This window comes from Leucopleurus acutus (assembly GCF_964270905.1).
Source record: "Leucopleurus acutus genome assembly, chromosome: X".
Classification (NCBI taxonomy): domain Eukaryota; kingdom Metazoa; phylum Chordata; class Mammalia; order Artiodactyla; family Delphinidae; genus Leucopleurus; species Leucopleurus acutus.
This window is the reverse complement of record NC_139148.1, coordinates 66,227,128-66,247,090: the sequence shown is the minus strand read 5'-3', so window position 1 is coordinate 66,247,090 and position 19,963 is coordinate 66,227,128.

Here is a 19,963-nt window from a genome sequence, read left to right as displayed (position 1 = left end):
CCTTCCTCCCCACAGAAACACCAGAAACACATCTACACGTGGAAAAACTCCTACAGAACACTTATTGAACGCTGGCAGAAGACCTCAGACGTCCCAAAAGGCAAGAAACTCCCCATGTACCTGGGTAGGGCAAAAGAAACAAGAATAAACAGAGACAAAAGAAGAGGGACGGGACCTGCACTAGTGGGAGGGAGCTGTAAAGGAGGAAAGGTTTCCACACACTAGAAACCCCTCTGTGGGCAGAGACTGTGGGTGGCAGAGGGGGAAAGCTTCAAAGCCGTGGAGGATAGCGCAGCAACAGTGGTGCAGAGAGCAAAGCAGAGAGATTCCCGCACATAGGATTGGTGCCGACCAGCACTCACCAGCCTGAGAGGCTTGTCTGCTCACCTGCCACGGTGGGCGGGGCTGGGAGCTGAGGCTCGGGCTTCGGTCACAGCACAGGGAGAGGACTGGGGTTGGCGGCATGAACACAGCCTACAGGGGGTTTAGTGCACCACGGCTAGCCGGGAGGGAGTCCGGGAAAAAGTCTGGACCTGCCGAAGAGGCAAGAGACTTTTTCTTCCCTCTTTGTTTCCTGGTGCGTGAGGAGAGGGGATTAAGAGCACTGCTTAAAGGAGCTCCAGAGATGGGGGCGAGCCGCAGCTAACACCGCGAACCCCAGAGACGGGCATAAGATGCTAAGGCTGCTGCTGCCGCTACCAAGAAGCCTGTGTGAGAGCACAGGTCACTATCCACACCTCCCTTCCGGGGAGCCTGTGCAGCCCGCCACTGCCAGGGTCCTGGGATCCAGGGACAACTTCCTCGGGAGAATGCATGGCTTGCCTCAGGCTGCAGCAACATCCTGGCAGCCTTTACCGCTTCAGGGTCACCCTGCACTCCGTACCCCACCCTCCGCCCCTGCCTGAGTGAGCCAGAGCCCCCAAATCAGCTGCTCCTTTAACTGCGTCCTCTCTGAGCGAAGAACAGACACCCTCGGGCAACCTACACCCAGAGGCGGGGCCAGATACAAAGCTGAACCCGGGGAGCTGTGCAAACAAAGAAGAGAAAGGGAAATCTCTCCCAGCAGCAACAGGAGCAGCTGATTAAATCTCCACAATCAACTTGATGTACGCTGCATCTGTAGAATACATGAATGGACAACGAATCATCTCAAATTGAGGAGGTGGACTTTGAGAGAAAGATTTATTATTTTTTCCCCTTTCCCCCTTTTTGTGAGTGTGTATGTGTATGCTTCTGATTGAGATTTTTGTTTGTATAGCTTTTCTTTCACCATTTGTCCTAGGGTTCTATCCTTCCATTTTTCTGTTTGTTTTTTGTTCATTTGCTGGTTTTGTTTATTCTAAAAAATTTTTTTTTCTTAATAATTTTTTTATTTTAATAGCTTTATTTTATTTTATCTTTCTTTATTTTACCCTCTATCTTTCTTTCTTTCTTTATTTCTACTTTTTCTCCCTTTTATTCTGAGCCATGTGGATGAAAGGATCTTGTTGCTGCAGCCAGGAGTCAGTGCTGTGCATCTGAGGTGGGAGAGCCAACTTCAGGACACTGATCCACAGGAGACCTCCCAGATTCACATAATATTAAATGGCAAAAATATCACAGAGATCTCCATCTCAACAGCAGAACCCAGCATTACTCAAAGACCAGCAAGCTACAGTGCTGGACACCCTATGACAAAAAACTAGCAAGACAAAAACACAACTCCACCCATTAGCCAGGAGACTGCGTAAAATCATAATAAGTCCACAGACAACCCAAAACACACCACCAGACATGGACCTGCCCACCAGAAAGACAAGATCCAGCCTCATCTACAAGAACACAGGCACTAGTCCCCTCCACCAGGAAGCATACACAATCCACTGAACCAACATTAGCCACTGGGGACAGACACCAAAAACAACGGGAATTATGAACCTGCAGCCTGCAGAAAGGAGACCCCAAACACTGTAGGATAAGCAAAATGAGAAGACAGAAAAACACACAGCAGATGAAGGAGCAAGATAAACACCCACCAGACCAAACAAATGAAGAGGAAACAGGCAGTCTACCTGAAAAAGAGTTCAGAATAATGAGAGTAAAGATGATCCAAAATTTTGGAAATAGAATAGAGAAAATGCAAGAAACATTTAACAAGAACCTAGAAGAACTAAAGATGAAACAAGCAATGAAGAACAACACAATAAATGAAATTAAAAATACTCTAGATGGGATCAATAGCAGAATAACTGAGGTAGAAGAATGGAGGAGTGACCTGTAAGATAAAATAGTGGAAATAACAACTGAAGAGCAGAATAAAGATAAAAGAATGAAAAGAACTGCGGACAGTCTCAGAGACCTCTGGGACAATATTAAACGCACCAATATTCAACTTATAGGGGTTCCAGAAGAAGAAGAGAAAAACAAAGGGACTGAGAAAATATTTGAAGTGATTACAGTTGAAAACTTCCCTAATATGGAAAAGAATATACTTAACCAAGTCCAAGAAGCACAGAGAGTCCCATACAGGATAAATCCAAGGAGAAACAAGCCAAAACACATATTAATCAAACTATCAAAAATGAAATACAAAGAAAGCATATTAAAAGCAGCAAGTGAAAAACAACAAATAACACACAAGGGAATCCCCGTAGGTTAACAGCTGAACTTTCAGTAGAAACTCTGCAAGCAAGAAGGGACTGGCAGGACATATTTAAAGTGATGAAGGAAAAAAACCTACAACCAAGATTACTCTACACAGCAAGGATCACATTCAGATTTGATGGAGAAATTAAAACCTTAACGGACAAGCAAAACCTGAGAGAGGTCAGCACCACCAAACCAGCTTTACAACAACTCCTAAAGGAACTTCTCTAGGCAAGAAACACAAGAGAAGGAAAAGACCTACAATAACAAACACAAAACAATTAAGAAAATGGAAATAGGAACATACATATCGATTATTACCTTAAATGTAAATGGATTAAATGCTCGCACCAAAAGACACAGACTCGCTGAATGGATACAAAAACAAGATCCAGGGGCTTCCCTGGTGGTGCAGTGGTTGAGAGTCAGCCTGCTGATGCAGGGAACACTGGTCCATGCCCCCGTCCAGGAAGATACCACATGCCAAGGAGCGGCTAGGCCCGTGAGCCATGGTCAGTAAGCCTGTGCGTCTGGAGCCTGTGCTCCACAATGGGAGAGGCCACAACAGTGAGAGGCCTGTGTACCTCAAAAAAAGCAAAAAAAGAAAACAAGATCCATATATATGCTATCTACAAGAGACTCATGTCAGACCTAGAGACACATACAGACTGAAAGTAAGGGGATGGAAAAAGATATTCTAGGAAAATGGAAAGCAAAAGAAAGCTGGAGTAGCAATTCTCATATCAGAAAAATACACTTTAAAATAAAGACTATTAGAAGAGTAAATGAAGGACACTACATAATGATCAAGGGATTGATCAAAGAAGAATATATAATGATTGTAAATATTTATGCACCCAATATAGGAGCACATCATTCATAAGGCAAATACTAACAGCTATAAAAGGGGAAATCGACAGTAACACATTCATATTCGGGGACTTTAACACCCCAGTTTCACCAATGGACAGATCATCCAAAATGAAAATAAATAAGGAAACACAAGCATTAAATGATACATTAAAGATGATGGACTTAACTGATATTTATAGGACATTCCATCCAAAAACAACAGAATACACATTTTTCTCAAGTGCTCATGGAACATTCCCCAGAATCGATCATACCTTGGGTTACAAATCAAGCCTTGGTAAATTTAAGAAAATTGAAATTGGATCAAGTATCTTTTCCGACAACAACGCTATGAGAATAGATATCAATTACAGGGAGAGATCTGTAAAAAATACAAACACATGGAGCCTAAATAATAGACTACTTAATAACGAAGTGATCACTGAAGAAATCAAAGAGGAAATCAAAAAACACCTAGAAACAAATGACAATGGAAACATGACGACTCAAAACCTATGGGATGCAGCAAAAGCAGTTCTAAGAGAGAATTTTATAGCAATACAATCCTACTTTAAGAAATAGGAAACATCTCGAATAAACAACCTAACCTTGCACCTAAAGCAATTAGAGAAAGAAGACCAAAAAACCCCCAAAGTTAGCAGAAGGAAAGAAATCATAAACAACAGATCAGAAATAAATGAAAAATAAATGAAGGAAACGATAGCAAAGATCAACAACACGAAAAGCTGGTTCTTTGAGAAGATAAACAAAATTGATAAACCATTAGCCAGACTCATAAATAAAAAAGGGGAGAAGAATCAAATCAACAGAATTAGAAATGAAAAAGGAGAAGTAACAACTGACACTGCAGAAATACAAAAGATCATGTGAGATTACTACAAGCAACTCTATGCCAATAAAATGGACAACCTGGAAGAAATGGACAAATTCTTAGAAATGCACAACCTGCCAAGACTGAATCAGGATGAAATAGAAAATATGAACAGACCAATCACAAGTATTGAAATTGAAACTGTGATTAAAAATCTTCCAACAAAAAAAAGCCCAGGACCAAATGGCTTCGCAGGTGAATTCTATCAAACATTTAGAGCAGAGCTAAAACCTATCCTCAAACTCCTCCAAAATATAGCAGAGGGAGGAACACTCCCAAACTCATTCTATGAGGCCACCTTCAACCTGATACTGAAACCAGACAAGGAGGTCACAAAGAAAGAAAACTACAGCCCAATATCCCTGATGAACATAGATGCAATATCTTCAACAAAATACTACCAAACAGAATCCAACAGCTCATTAAAAGGATCATACACTATGACCATGTGGGGTTTATTCCAGGAATGCAAAGATTCTTCAGTATACACAATCAATCAATGTGATATACCATATTAACAAATTGATGGAGAAACACAATATTATCATCTCAATAGATGCAGAGAAATCTTTCGACAAAATTCAACACCCATTTATGATAAAAACCTTGAGAAAGTAGTCATAGAGGGAACTTTCCTCAACATAATAAAGGCCATATATGACAAACCCACAGCTAACATCATCCTCAATGGTGAAAAACTGAAAGCATTTCCACTAAAATCAGGAACAAGACAATGTTGCCCACTCTCACCACTCTTATTCAACATAGCTTTGGAAGTTTTAGCCACAGCAATCAGAATAGAAAAGGAAAGAAAATTAATCCAAATTGGAAAAGAAGAAATAAAGCAGTCACTGTTTGCAGATGACATGATACTATACACAGAAAATCCTAAATATGCTACCAGAAAACTACTGGAGCTAATCAGTGAATTTGGCAAAGTAGCAGGATACAAAATTAATGTACAGAAATCTCTGGCATTCCTATACACTAATGATGAAAAATCTGAAAGTGTAATCATGAAAACACTCCCATTTACCATTGCAAAAAAAGAATAAAATATCTAGTAATAAATTTACCTAGGGAGACAAAAGAACTGTATGCAGACAAGTATAAGACACTGATGAAAGAAATTAACAGTGATACAAGTAGATGGAGAGATACACCATGTTCTTGGATTTGAAGAATCAACATTGTGAAAATGACTCTACTACCCAAAGCAATCTGCGGATTCAATCCAATCCCTATGAAACTACCACTTGCTTTTTTCACAGAACTAGAACAAAAAATTTCACAATTTGTATGAAAACACCAAATACCCTGAATAGCCAAAGCAATCTTGAGAATGAAAAATGGGGATGGAGGAATCAGGCTCCCTGACTTCTGGCTATACTACAAAGTTATAGTAATCAAGACAGTATGGTACTGGCACAAAAACAGAAATATAGATCGATAGAACAGGATAGAAAGCCCAGAAATAAACCCACACACATATGGTCACCTTATCTTTGATAAAGGAGGCAGGAATGTACAGTGGAGAAAGGACAGCCTCTTCAATAAGTGGTGCTGAGAAAACTGCACAGGGACATGTAAAAGTATGAGATTAGAACATTCCCTAACACCATACACAAAAATAAGCTCAAAATGGATTAAAGACCTAAATGTAAGGTTAGAAACTATCAAACTCTTAGAGGAAAGCATAGGCAGAACACTCTATGTCATAAATCACAGCAAGATCCTTTTTGACCCACCTCCTAGAGTAATGGAAATAAAAATAAACAAATGGGACCTAATGAAACTTCAAAGCTTTTGCACAGCAAAGGAAACCATAAGCAAGACCAAAAGACAAACCTCAAATTGGGAGAAAATATTGCAAATGAAGCAACTGACAAAGGATTAATCTCCAAAATTTACAAGCAGCTCATGCAGCTTAATAACAAAAAAAACAAACAACCCAAACCAAAAATGGGCTAAAGACCTAAATAGACATTTCTCCAAAGAAGATATACAGATTGCCAACAAACTCATGAAAGAATGCTCAACATCATTTATCATTAGAGAAATGCAAATCAAAACTACAATGAGATATCATCTCACACCGGTCAGAATGGCCATCATCAAAAAATCTGGAAACCATAAATGCTGGAGAGGGTGTGGAGAAAAGGGAACACTCTTGCACTGCTGGTGGGAATGTGAATTGGTACAGCCACTATGGAGAACAGTATGGTGGTTCCTTAAAAAACTACAAATAGAACTACCATATGACCCAGCAATCCCACTAATTGGTATATACCCTGAGAAAACCATAATTCCAAGAGTCATGTACCAAAATGTTCATTGCAACTCTATTTACAATAGCCAGGTGATGGAAACAAACTAAGTGTCCATCATCGGATGAATGGATAAAGAAGATGTGGCACATATATACAATGGAATATTACTCAGCCATAAAAAATAGAAATTGAGTTATTTGTAGTGAGATGGATGGACCTAGAGTCTCTCATACAGAGTGAAGTAAGTCAGAAAGAGAAAGACAAATACTGTATGCTAATACATATATATGGAATCTAAGAAAAAAATGTCATGAAGAACCTATGGGTAAGATCGGGTAAAGACACAGACCTACTAGAGGTTGGACTTGAGGATTTGGGAAGGGGGAAGGGTAAGCTGTGACAAAGTGAAAGAGTGGCATGGACATATATACACTACCAAACGTAAAATAGATAGCTAGTGGGAAGCAGCCGCATAGCACAGGGAGATCAGCTCGGTGCTTTGTGACCACCTGGATGGGTGGGATAGGGAGAGTGGGAGGGAGGGAGATGCAAGAGGGAGGAGATATGGGAACATATGTATATTTATAACTGATTCACTTTGTTATAAAGCAGAAACTAACACAGCATTGTAAAGCAATTATACTCCAATAAAGATGTTAAAAAAAAAGTATTACTGAAAATCATGAATACAGAGCACCAAGTCCTTTTTTTTAGTATATAACTTTGGACAAATCACTTAACCTCTTTTAATCTCAGTTTCTTCATATGTAAAATGGAGAAAAAATATGTACTTTAAAAGATTGTGAAAATAAATGAAACATGGATGCACCTGGAACATAGTAGATGCTGAATAGTTCATCATTACGACTATCATCATCACCCAGGCATATATATCAGAAATCTTAGAATTGTTTTTATTGCTTCTGCCTTCCTTATTCTACATACCATAGCAACCTCCAAGTCCTGCTGACTTCATCTTCAAAATGGCTCTCTGATACATCTCTTCCTCTGTTTCCACCGTTACAATCTATTTTCAGCTCCTCATCCTTTCTTTATGTTGCAACAGCCTCCAAAATGTTTTGATTCCCCTCTAATGTTACCAAAGCCATTTTCGTAAAATACATATCTAATAAAGCTACCCCTCTGCTTAAAATCCCTTTAGTGACTTCTCATTTGCAGCTAACTCGGACTCAAATTCCTTAAGTTGATCTTTAATTTCTCCATATTCTGGCCCTGTCTCAAGTTTCGAATTTCATCTTTTAGCCTACATTTCCTTCAGCCACAGAGTAACTCAGCTGTCAAGCATGCCTCTGTTCCTTTATTCAAAGGACATAGTAAGAGCTCAATGCTTAATTCAGACAACAAGCAGGCAGTCTGAACCACAAAACTGAATTTTACAAGTCATTAAATACAAACTTCCTGAAACTCAGTAGACTGCGGTATAAAAAAATGATATTTTAAATCTTTTTGTTAGGCTTTTCCCCACAATTTTGAGTGTTCCTTTCCCTATTTTCCATTTTCTCCACTCAGAGCTTATGTAAATTTCATATCTACAAAGCCAGAACAAAGGTTGCTCCTCTGTAAAGCTTTCCTAAGTCTCTCAGAAAAATTAATCAACCCAAAAGGTCTAATTAATACTTTCATTGTGGGCTTCTTCAAGTATGCTTCATATTATAGTTCAATGTATGTTGCCTCTTAGAGTGTGAACTCCTTAAGGCAGGGACCACATGAAGCCCAAACAGAATTCTAGAGTTTACCTGTTTATATAACTAATAGGAATAACCCCACCCCCCAAACACATACCCAGGGTATATATGAATGAATTAATTTGCATAAGAACACTTGTTGTTGATTGAGAGAGAATTGGAGAAGTATTTGTGCAGGAGAGTTGCAGGAAAAGAAGTCAGAGGACTTTAGTGTTACATCAGGATTGGAAAAGGTCCCTGAACAAATCCTGTATGGAGTTTGGCTAAGGATTTTCTACTTTCCAGACCAGATGATATACTCTCACTTGATCTCTGCTAAGCCTTTGTAATGACGCCTGTATTCATAGTCATATGGCAGTCCCAAATAGGTAGCTTATGAGTTTGAAGCCTGGATTGAATGAAACAATCAGTTTTTCTATTTTCTCTGTATCATCCCATCACAGAAAATCCCAACCTACTCTAAGCAAGCCATCAAGATTCAGCTTGAGAAAACAATAAGGTTCCTGAGTCATTGTGTCTTTCCATTTTGGTCTAGTAATATTCCATTTCTTTGTCTCCTTGTGGCATTGGTTATAAACTGGGCTACTAGTCTCAGAGACTAGACTGAGAACAATAGAGGCTGAAGAGCTAGCCCTGCTGTGTCACTATGAGTCAATAGCTGGGAAATGAAGAAGCAGTTCACTGGAAAATAGAGAAGGTTTTTCTGTGTATTGAACTCTAAGAAGATCATCTCCCAGAGCTAAACCTTTGGGTGCTTTCCAAAGTGTGAATAAAGCTCAGGCCAGTGTAGGGGAGCTCCTCAGCAAGGTCTCCAGACATAAATGGCTACCTAATGAAGGTCAGGTGCTGGGTAGTCAGTGAGTGGAATCAGTTATCTGGAAGGGTCAAAACCAAGTGGCCAGTCCAGAGCTAACATGAAGCAGGGGAGGTCAGAAGGAGGCCACTAAACTGCCATGAAGGGCCAAGGTAGGCCAGAGAAAGGGATCTCAGGGCAGGTTGTTGCAGGGTCAGCACTGACCAAAAGAAGTTTATGACCTGGACCCTGCTTTCATGCTTGAGGCTTCTATTCTTTCTTCAGAAAAGTATGAGAAATAAGGTTTACTCCTTCAGGGTGCCCTCTTTAACTAAATCTCTTATCCCAGATGCCAGAGTGGACTGGGCTTTCATAGGCCATACATAGCAAAAGGTATTGGTTGCTTTAAAACAGCCTTGGTGTTTCAGATACCAGGTTTTCACCTCTTCTATTAGAAACAGAGTTTTATGTTTTATGGTCTCTGCTGAGAGAAAAATTTCTCTGTGTTTTGAATATGTGTTTTACATGAATTTCTCTTCAAAAGCTGAAAATTATTTCTAAACGTCACATTGAACAAGTTGCTGAATAACACACTTTCTTTTTATTTTCATTCTTTGTTGGGCTAAAGGAAGTGTTCATAATGATATTAAGATTCTATGATTTATATATAAATAGGCTTAACCTAAATGAAACTTGGGATCTGGCACTCTGGCATAGAAAGATGATGTGTGACCCCATATATGAGGTTAATGCTGCCTGACTCTTGTGTTCAAGGGAATGTCAATTATCAGCGGCAGTTTGTTGAGGAATATGGTAGGGGAACTTCAGCTGGTAGAGGAGTGCATGTAAACATGTGAACAATATATACTTGATAAACTTAAAGGAAAGGAAGACAGTAGAAGAGAAAGAAATAAATTTACAAAAAATAGGTAAATAAAAAGTAAGGGAATAATAAAGAAGTGAAAGGTAAAAGGAAAGAATAGGTAACTCTACCTACCTGTGCATGGCTTGGCTTTGTGATTAGCTGGGACCACCTGTTCTCTGGGTAACAAATTTGGATGGCTAAGGCCCATCTAGAAATCAGAGTACCTGAGAGAGTACCATGGGACCATACAACTTTTCCCTCAACTGGTCAGGAATGTCACTGAGAGTAGAAACTACCACACATTAGACATATAGATCTAGAGATGAGTATTCTTACACCTAGTACTCACAGAAAATTCTGGAGGGTTCTCTATGACCAGGTGTCATCCTGGAGACCAAAGCACCATGAAATGTGACAGAGGAGCTTCTGACACTGCCTTCATTATACAAGATGCATCTTTTTGCTCCTTTCAGTTTTATTGAGCTATAATTGAGATACAGTACTATATAAGTTTAAGGTGCATAGCATAATGACCTGATGTATATATTGTGAAATGATTACCATAATAAGTATAACTAATGTCCATCATCTCATACAGATTTAAAAAGATAAAAAAATGTTTTTTCCTTGTGATGAGAATTTTTATTATTTACTTTATCAAAAACTTTCAAATATACCATATAGCAAAGTTAACTATGGTCATCATGTTGTACATTACATCCCCAATACTTATTTATCTTATGACTGAAAGTTTGTACTTCTTATTCTTTTGACCATCTTTATCTAATTCCCTCATTCTCCACCTCCATCTCCGGTAACCAAATGTCTGATTACTTCTTCTATGAGTTTGGTGGGGTTTTTTTTTGGGTGGGGAGGGTGTTTGTTTTTAAGATTTTACATTTAAGTAAGATCATACAGTATTTGTCTTTCTCTGTGTGACATATTTCATTTAGCATAATGTCCTCAAGATTCATCCATGTTGGCACAAATGGCAGAATTTCCTTCTTTTTATGACTAAGTAGGATTCCACTATATATATATATCATGTTTCCTTTATTCGTACATCTGTTGATGGACACTTAAGTTGTTTCCATATCTTGGCTATTGGAAATAATACTGCAATGAACATGGGAGTGTAGATATTTCTTGGATAGTCATTTGGTTTCCTTCAGATATATATCCAAAAGTTGAACCACTGGATCATATGGTAGCTCTATTTATAATTATTTTTTTGGCCATGCAGCTTGTAGGATCTTACTTCCCTGACCAGGGATCGAACCTGGGCCTGGGCAGTGAAAGTGCCAAGTCCTAACCACTGGACCACCAAGGAATTTTCTATAATTTTTTGAGGAACTTCCATGCTGTTTTCCATGTGTCTATACCAATTTAGAATCCCAGTAACAGTGCACAAGGATTCCCTTGTCTCCACATTCTCACCAGCATTTGTTATCTCTTGTCGTTTTGATGATAGCCATTCTAACAGCTGTGAGGTGATATCTCATTATGGTTTCAAGTTGTATTTCCCTAATGATCAGGGATACTGAGAACCTTTTCATGTAACTCTTTTCTATTTGTGTATCGTCTTTGGAAAAAGTCTATTCAGGTCCTTTCACCATTTTTAATTGGATTATTCTGTTTTTCGCTATTCAGTTATATGATTTCCGTATATGTTTTGGATGGTCATCCCTTATCATGTATATGATTTGCAAATATTCTTTCAGTTTGCAGTTTGCCTTTTCATTTTGTTAAGGGTTTTTGATGCTGTGCAGAAGCTTTTTAGTTTGATATAGTCTCATGTGATTCTATTTAATTTTGTTGCTTTTGCTCTACACACGAAATCCAAAAAATCTTTGCCAAGACACATATCAAGGGGCATTTTTCCTATTTTTTTTCTAAGAATTTTCTGGTTTCACATCTTACATTTAAGTCTTTAATCCATTTCAATTTAATTTTTGTGACTGATATAAGGATCTAGTTTCATACTTCTAATGTGAATATAGAATTATCTCAGCACCATTTATTGAGACTATATTTTCCCCATTGACTATTCTTGGATCCCTTGCCAAATATTAGGTTACCATATATGCATTGTTTTATTTTTGGACTCTGGATTCTGTTAGATTGTTCTATGTGTCTGTTTTTATGTCAGTACTATACTGTTTTTATTACTATAGCTTTATAATATAGCGCGAGATAAGGAAGTGTGTTGCCTCCTACTTTATTCTTTCTTTGGATTTCCTTGGCTATTTGAGGCCCTTTGTAGTTCTATATAAATTTTAGGGTTATTTTTTTTTTACTTCTGTAGAAAGTGCCATTGGAACCTTGATAGGGATGCATTGAATAGATTGCTTGGGTAGTGTGGACATTTAACAATATTAATTTTCCAACTTATGAACACAGGGTGCCTTTCATTTATTTGTGTCCTTTTCCTTTCTTTCACCAAAGTTTTGTAATTAGCAGTGCAGAGATCTTTCACCTCCTTAGTTAAATTTATTCCTATTTACTTTATTTTATTTGATGCTATTGTAAATTAGATCATTTTCTTTATTCCTTTTTCACATAATTTCTTGTTAGTGTATAGAAGCAATACTGATTTTTTATGTTAATATTGTATCCTGCAACTATATTGAATTTGTGGATTAGATCAGTTTTTGGTGAAGTCTTTAGGATTTTCTATATATAAAATCGTGTCATCAGCAAATAGAGAAAATTTTACTTCTTCCTTTCCAATTCTGATACCTTTTATTTCTTTTTCTTGCCTGATTGCTCTAGCTAAGATTACCAGTAATATATTGAATAGGAGTAGTGAGAATGGACCCCCTTGTCTTGTTCCCAATCTTAAAGGGAAAAGCTTTCAAATTTTCACCAATGAGTATTGTTAGCTGTGGGCTTGGCTAATAAGACCTTTATTGTGTTGAAATACATTCCTTCTGTATTTAATTTGTTAAGAGATTTTATGATGAAAGTGTGCTCAATTTTCTTAAATTCATTTTCTGCATCTACTGAGATGATCATATGATTTTTAATTCATTAAATTAATGTAATGTATCACATTTACTTATATGCATATGTTGAACCATCTGGGATAAATCTCACTTGATAATGGTGAATGGTACTTTTACCATTTCAATGGTGAAATGGGTTTGCTAGTATTTTATTGAGAAAATTTCCATCTATATTCATCAAGAATATTGCTCTGTAGTTTTCTTTTCTTGTAGTGTCCTTTTCCAGTTTTGATATCAGGGTAATGCTAGCCTTGTAAAGTGTGTTTGGGAGTGTTCCCTGCACTTCTATTTTTTGGAAGTGTTTGAGAAGGATTGCAGATAAATTTCTTCAAATATTGGGTAAAATTCACTAGTGAAGACTTCTGGTCCTGTGTTTTTCTGCACTGTGAGAGTTTTGATTATTGATTCTATCTCCTTACTAGTAATTTATCTGTATTTTCTATTTTTCTTGATTCAGGCTTGGTACATTGTATGTTTCTAAGAATTTTTCCATTTCTTCTAAGTTTTCCACTCTGTTGGCATATAATCATTCATAGTAGCCTCTTATGATCTTTTGTATTTCTGTGGTATCAGTTGTAATATCTCTTCTTTAATTTATTTTTTCCATTGGGATCATGTTCCCTTTTCCTTGGTTAGTCTAGCTAAAGTCTGTACATTTTCTTTATGTTTACAAAACACTAATTCTTACTTTTATTAAAAAGTCTTTTCTATATTCTCCTGTTCTCTATATCATTCATTTATTCTCTAGTCTTTATTATTTTATTTCTTTTGCTAACTGTGGGCTTATTTTTTTCTTCTTTTTCTAGTTCCTTGTGGTGAAGAGTTAGGTTCTTTATTCAACATATTTCCTGTTTCTTAAGGTAAGCTTTTTTTAAAATTTAAGTATAGTCAATTGTGCAATATTATATGTTACATATGGCTAATATAGTGATTTGCAAATTTTAACAATTATGCTCCATATATAGTTATTTATGAATATTCGATATATTCCCCATGCTGTACAATATATCCTTGTAACTTATTTTATACCTAAAAGTTTGTACCTCTTACTCCCCTCCTCCTTGTCTCGTCCCACTGGTAACCACTAGTTTGTTCTCTATATTTGTGAGTTGGCTATTTTTTTGTCATATTCACTAGCTTATTGTGTTTCTTAGATTCCATATATCAGTGATATTATACAGCATTTGGCTTTCTGTTTCTTGCCTACCTCACTTAGCATAATGCTCTCTAATTTCATTGACGTTGCTGCAAATGGTAAAATTTCAATCTTTTTTATAGCTGAGTAGTATTCCATTGTATACACATGTGACAACTTCTTTAACCATTCATCTGTCAAAGGACACTTAGGTTTCTTCTATATATTGGCAATTTTAAATAATGTGGCAACGAGCATTAGGGTGCACATATGTTTTTGAATTACTTTTTTGTTTTTTCTTTCAGATATATACCCAGGAGTAGAATTATTATGTCATATGGTAGTTATATTTTTAGTTTTTTGAGAAACCTCCATACTGTTTTCCAAAGTGGCTAAACCAATTTACATTCCCACCAATAGTGTACAGTGTTCCCTTTTTTTCCACATCCTTGCCAACATTTATTATTTGTGTTCTTTTTGATGATAGACATTCTGACAGGTGTGAAGTGACATCTTATTGTGGTTTTAATTTGCATTTCCTGATGATTAGTGATGTTGAGCATGTTTGCATGTGCCTTTTGCCCGTCTGCATTTCCTCTTTGGAAATATGTTTATTCAGTTATTCTGCACATGTTTAAATCAATTTGTTTTCTTGATGTTGAGCTGTATGAAAACCCATGTGCTAATAAAATAGACAGCCTAGAAGAAATTGATGAATTCGTAGAAAGACACTATATCCCAAAATTGAATGAAAAAGAAATAAGAAATATGAAAAATTACCAGTAATGAAATTGAATTAGTAATTTAAAAACTCCCAACAAACAAAAGTCCAGACCAGATGGCTTCACAGGTGAATTTTACCAAACATTTAAAGAGTTAGCACCTATCCTTCTCAAGCTATTCCGAAAAAATTGCAGATGAAAGAATGCTTCCAAACTTATTCTATGAAGCCACCATCACCCTGATACCAAAACCAGACAAAGATATCACACCAAAAAAGAAATTACAGGCCAATATCACTTATGAATATTGATGCAAAAATCCTCAACAAAATACTAGCAAACCAAAGCTAACAACACATTAGAAAGATCATACACCATGACCAAGTGAGATTTATCTCAGGCTTGCAAGGATTTTTCAATATCCACAAATCAACCAAAGAGATACACCACATTAACAAATTGAAGAATAAAAACCATATGATCATATCAATAGATGCAGAAAAGCTTTTGATGCTTCTCTCTCGCTTTGTCACAGCTCACCCTTCCCCCACCCCATATCCTCAAGTCCATTCTCTAGTAGGTCTGTGTCTTTATTCCTGTCTTACCACTAGGTTCTTCATGGCATTTTTTCCCCTTAAATTCCATATATGTGTGTTAGCATACGGTATTTGCCTTTCTCTTTCTGACTTACTTCACTCTGTATGACAGACTCTAGGTCTATCCACCTCATTACAAATAGCTCAATTTCAATTCTTTTCATGGCTGAGTAATATTCCATTGTATATATGTGCCACATCTTCTTTATACATTCACCTGAAGATGGGCACTTAGGTTGCTTCCATCTCCAAGCTATTGTAAATAGAGCTGCAATGAACATTTTGGTACATGACACTTTTTGAATTATGGTTTTCTCAAGGTATATGCCCAGTAGTCGGATTGCTAGGTCATACAGTAGTTCTATTTGTAGATTTTTAAGGAACCTCCATACTGTTCTCCATAGTGGTTGTACCAATTCACATTCACACCAGCAGTGCAAGAGTGTTCCCTTTTCTCTACACCCTTTCTAGCATTTATTGTTTCTAGAATTTATGATGATGGCCATTCTCACCATTTGATTTGCATTTCTCTAATGATTAATGATGTTGAGCATTCTTTCATGTGTTTGTTGGCAATCTGTATATCTTCTTTGGAGAAATGTCTATTTAGGGCTTCTGTCCATTTTTGGATTGGGTTGTTTGTTTTTTTGTTATTGAGTTGCATGAGCTGCTTGTAAATTTTGGAAATTAATCCTTTGTCAGTTGCTTCATCTGCAAATATTTTCTCCCATTCTGAGGGTTGTCTTTTCATGTTGTTTATGGCTTCCTTTTCCATGCAAAAGCTTTTAACTTTCATTAGGTCCCATTTGTTTATTTTTGTTTTTATTTCCATTTCTTTAGGAGGTGGGTAAAAAGGATCTTGCTGTGATTTATGTCATAGAGTGTTCTGCCTATGTTTTCCTCTAAGAGTTTGATAGTTTCTGGCCTTACATTTAGGTCTTTAATCCATTTTGAGCTTATTTTTGTGTATGGTGTTAGGGATTGACCTAATCTCATACTTTTACATGTACCTGTCCAGTTTTCTCAGCATCACTTATTGAAGAGGCTGTCCTTTCTCCACTGTACATTCCTGCCTCCTTTATCAAAGAGAAGGGGACCATATGTGCGTGGGTTTATCTCTGGGCTTTCTATCCTGTCCCATTGATCGATCTTTCTGTTTTTGTGCCAGTGCCATACTGTCTTGATTACTGTAGCTTTGTAGTATAGTCTGAAATCAGGGAGCCTGATTCTTCCAGCTCCATTTTTCGTTCTCAAGATCACTTTGGCTATTCAGGGACTTTTGTGTTTCCATACAAATTGTGAAATTTTTTGTTCTAGTTCTGTGAAAAATGCCAGTGGTAGTTTGATAGGAATGGCATTGAATCTGTAGATTGCTTTGGCTAGTAGAGTCATTTTCACAATGTTGATTCTTCCAATCCAAGAACATGGTATATCTCTCCATCTATTTGTATCATCTTTAATTTCTTTCATCAGTGTCTTATAATTTTCTGCATACAGGTATTTTGTCTCCTTAGGTAGCTTTATTCCTCGATATTTTATTCTTTTTGTTGCAATGGTAAATGGAAGTGTTTTCCTGATTTCACTTTCAGATTTTTCATCATTAGTGTATAGGAATGCAAGATATTTCTGTGCATTAATTTTGTATCCTGCAACTTTACCAAATTCATTGATTAGCTCTATTAGTTTTCTGGTACCATCTTTAGGATTCTCTATGTATAGTATCATGTCATCTGCAAACAGTGACAGCTTTACTTCTTCTTTTCTGATTTGGATTCCTTTTATTTCCTTTTCTTCTCTGATTGCTGTGGCTAAAACTTCCAAAACTATGTTGAATAAGAACGGTGAGAGTGGACAACCTTGTCTTGTTCCTGATCTTAGTGGAAATGCTTTCAGTTTTTCACCATTGAGGATGATGTTGGTTGGTGTTTTGATTGTGAGTTTTTTTGATGATTTTTATTTCTTTGTTGAAGAAATTTTTATTTCTTTCTTTCTTGTTTTGTTTATGCATTGTTTTCTAATTTGATTTATGTGCCTGTGTGTTTTTTTAGTTACTCCTTGAAGATTATTCTGAATTCTTTGTCTAACAGTTCATAGTTCTCCATTTCTTTAGGATCTTTTGGAGCTTTATTAGTTTCCTTTGGTGGTGTGTGTCATGTCTAACTTAATTTTTATGATTCTTGATTCCTTACATTGGTATGTGTGCATTGAGTAAGTAGTCTCCTTTTCCAGCCTTTACAGGTTCACTTTGGCAAAGACAGTTCTTCACAGTCAACCTGCCTTGGGGTTCTCAATGTGTCAGCTGGTAGTGTTCTTGGGCAGGTGGGGCTTGTTACAGGGTCTATTTTGGGGCAAGTCCACTGTGTGCACTCTGAGGTTGGAGGTGGTGGTTGCCACTTGCTGAGAACAGCTGTAAAGGAATGCTGGCTAAGTTCTCTGCCCAAGAAAGGCTGTAGGATGGGCCTCAAAGGTGCTGGGTTTTCTGGTTAGGCTTCCTATATGGTTGGCACTAGGCACTGTACTCAGAAGTAGTTTGGTTCTGAGGAGTAACTTTCCTTCTCTGGCAGGGCAGCAGAAAGTACCCCAAGGTCTGCACTGTTCACTGTCTGCTGACCCAAATATTTCAAGACTGTGTACTGAATTTTTTGGCCAGACAGAGCCACCAGGTTTGCTCTATAAATGGTCAGTGCTGCCAGCCAAGACGTCCACTCAAGTGTTGCTGTGTTACACACCTTCCTACATGCTCAGGGAAGGCTTTGTGTTTGGGCAGTGCCAGGAGCTACACTCAGCAGTGGTCAGGGCTATGAATTAGCTCCCCTGCCTGGGTGGAAGAAGAGAGTCAGCTCTAAGCATCTTCTCAGGTGTTATGGCAAGGCTTTCTTCATTTTTTCTTTAAATTTAACTATAGTTGATTCATAATATTATTTTAGTTTCATGTATACAACAAGTGATTCAGTATTTTTATTTTTTATTATTTTTTTAACATCTTTATTGGGGTATAATTGCTTTACAATGGTGTGTTAGTTTCTGCTTTATAACAAAGTGAATCAGTCATACATAAACATATGTTCCCATATGTCTTCCCTGTTGCGTCTCCCTCCCTCCCACCCTCCCTATCCCACCCCTCCAGGCTGTCACAAAGCACCGAGCCAATATCCCTGTGCCATGCGGCTGCTTCCCACTAGCTATCTACCTTACTACGTTTGTTAGTGTGTATATGCCCATGACTCTCTCTCGCCCTGTCACAGCTCACCCTTCCCCCTCCCCATAACCTCAAGTCCGTTCTCTAGGAGGTCTGCGTCTTTATTCCTGCTTTACCCCTAGGTTCTTCATGACATTTTTTTCTTAAATTCCATATATATGTGTTAGCATACGGTATTTGTCTTTTTCTTTCTGACTTACTTCACTCTGTATGACAGACTCTAGGTCTATCCACCTCATTACAAATAGCTCAATTTCGTTTCTTTTTATGGCTGAGTAATATTCCATTGTATATATGTGCCACATCTTCTTTATCCATTCATCCGATGACGGGCACTTAGGTTGTTTCCATCTCCGGGCTATTGTAAATAGAGCTGCAATGAACATTTTGGTACATGACTCTTTTTGAATTTTGGTTTTCTCAGGGTATATGCCCAGTAGTGGGATTGCTGGGTCATATGGTAGTTCTATTTGTAGTTTTTTAAGGAACCTCCATACTGTTCTCCATAGTGGCTGAACCAATTCACATTCCCACCAGCAGTGCAAGAGTGTTCCCTTTTCTCCACACCCTCTCCAGCATTTATTGTTTCTAGATTTTTTGATGATGGCCATTCTGACTGGTGTGAGATGATATCTCATTGTAGTTTTGATTTGCATTTCTCTAATGATTAATGATGTTGAGCATTCTTTCATGTGTTTGTTGGCAGTCTGTATGTCTTCTTTGGAGAAATGTCTATTTAGGTCTTCTGCCCATTTTTGGATTGGGTTGTTTGTTTTCTTGTTATTGAGCTGCATGAGCTGCTTGTAAATTTTGGAGATTAATCCTTTGTCGGTTGCTTCATTTGCAAATATTTTCTCCCATTCTGAGGGTTGTCTTTTGGTCCTGTTTATGGTTTCCTTTGCTGTGCAAAAGCTTTGAAGTTTCATTAGGTCCCATTTGTTTATTTTTGTTTTTATTTCCATTACTCTAGGAGGTGGGTCAGAAAGGATCTTGCTGTGATTTATGTCATAGAGTGTTCTGCCTATGTTTTCCTCTAAGAGTTTAATAGTTTCTGGCCTTACATTTAGGTCTTTAATCCATTTTGAGCTTATTTTTGTGTATGGTGTTAGGGAGTGATCTAATCTCATACTTTTACATGTACCTGTCCAGTTTTCCCAGCACCACTTATTGAAGAGGCTGTCCTTTCTCCATTGTACATTACTGCCACCTTTATCAAAGATAAGGTGTCCATATGTGCATGGGTTTATCTCTGGGCTTTCTATCCTGTTCCATTGATCTATCTTTCTGTTTTTGTGCCAGTACC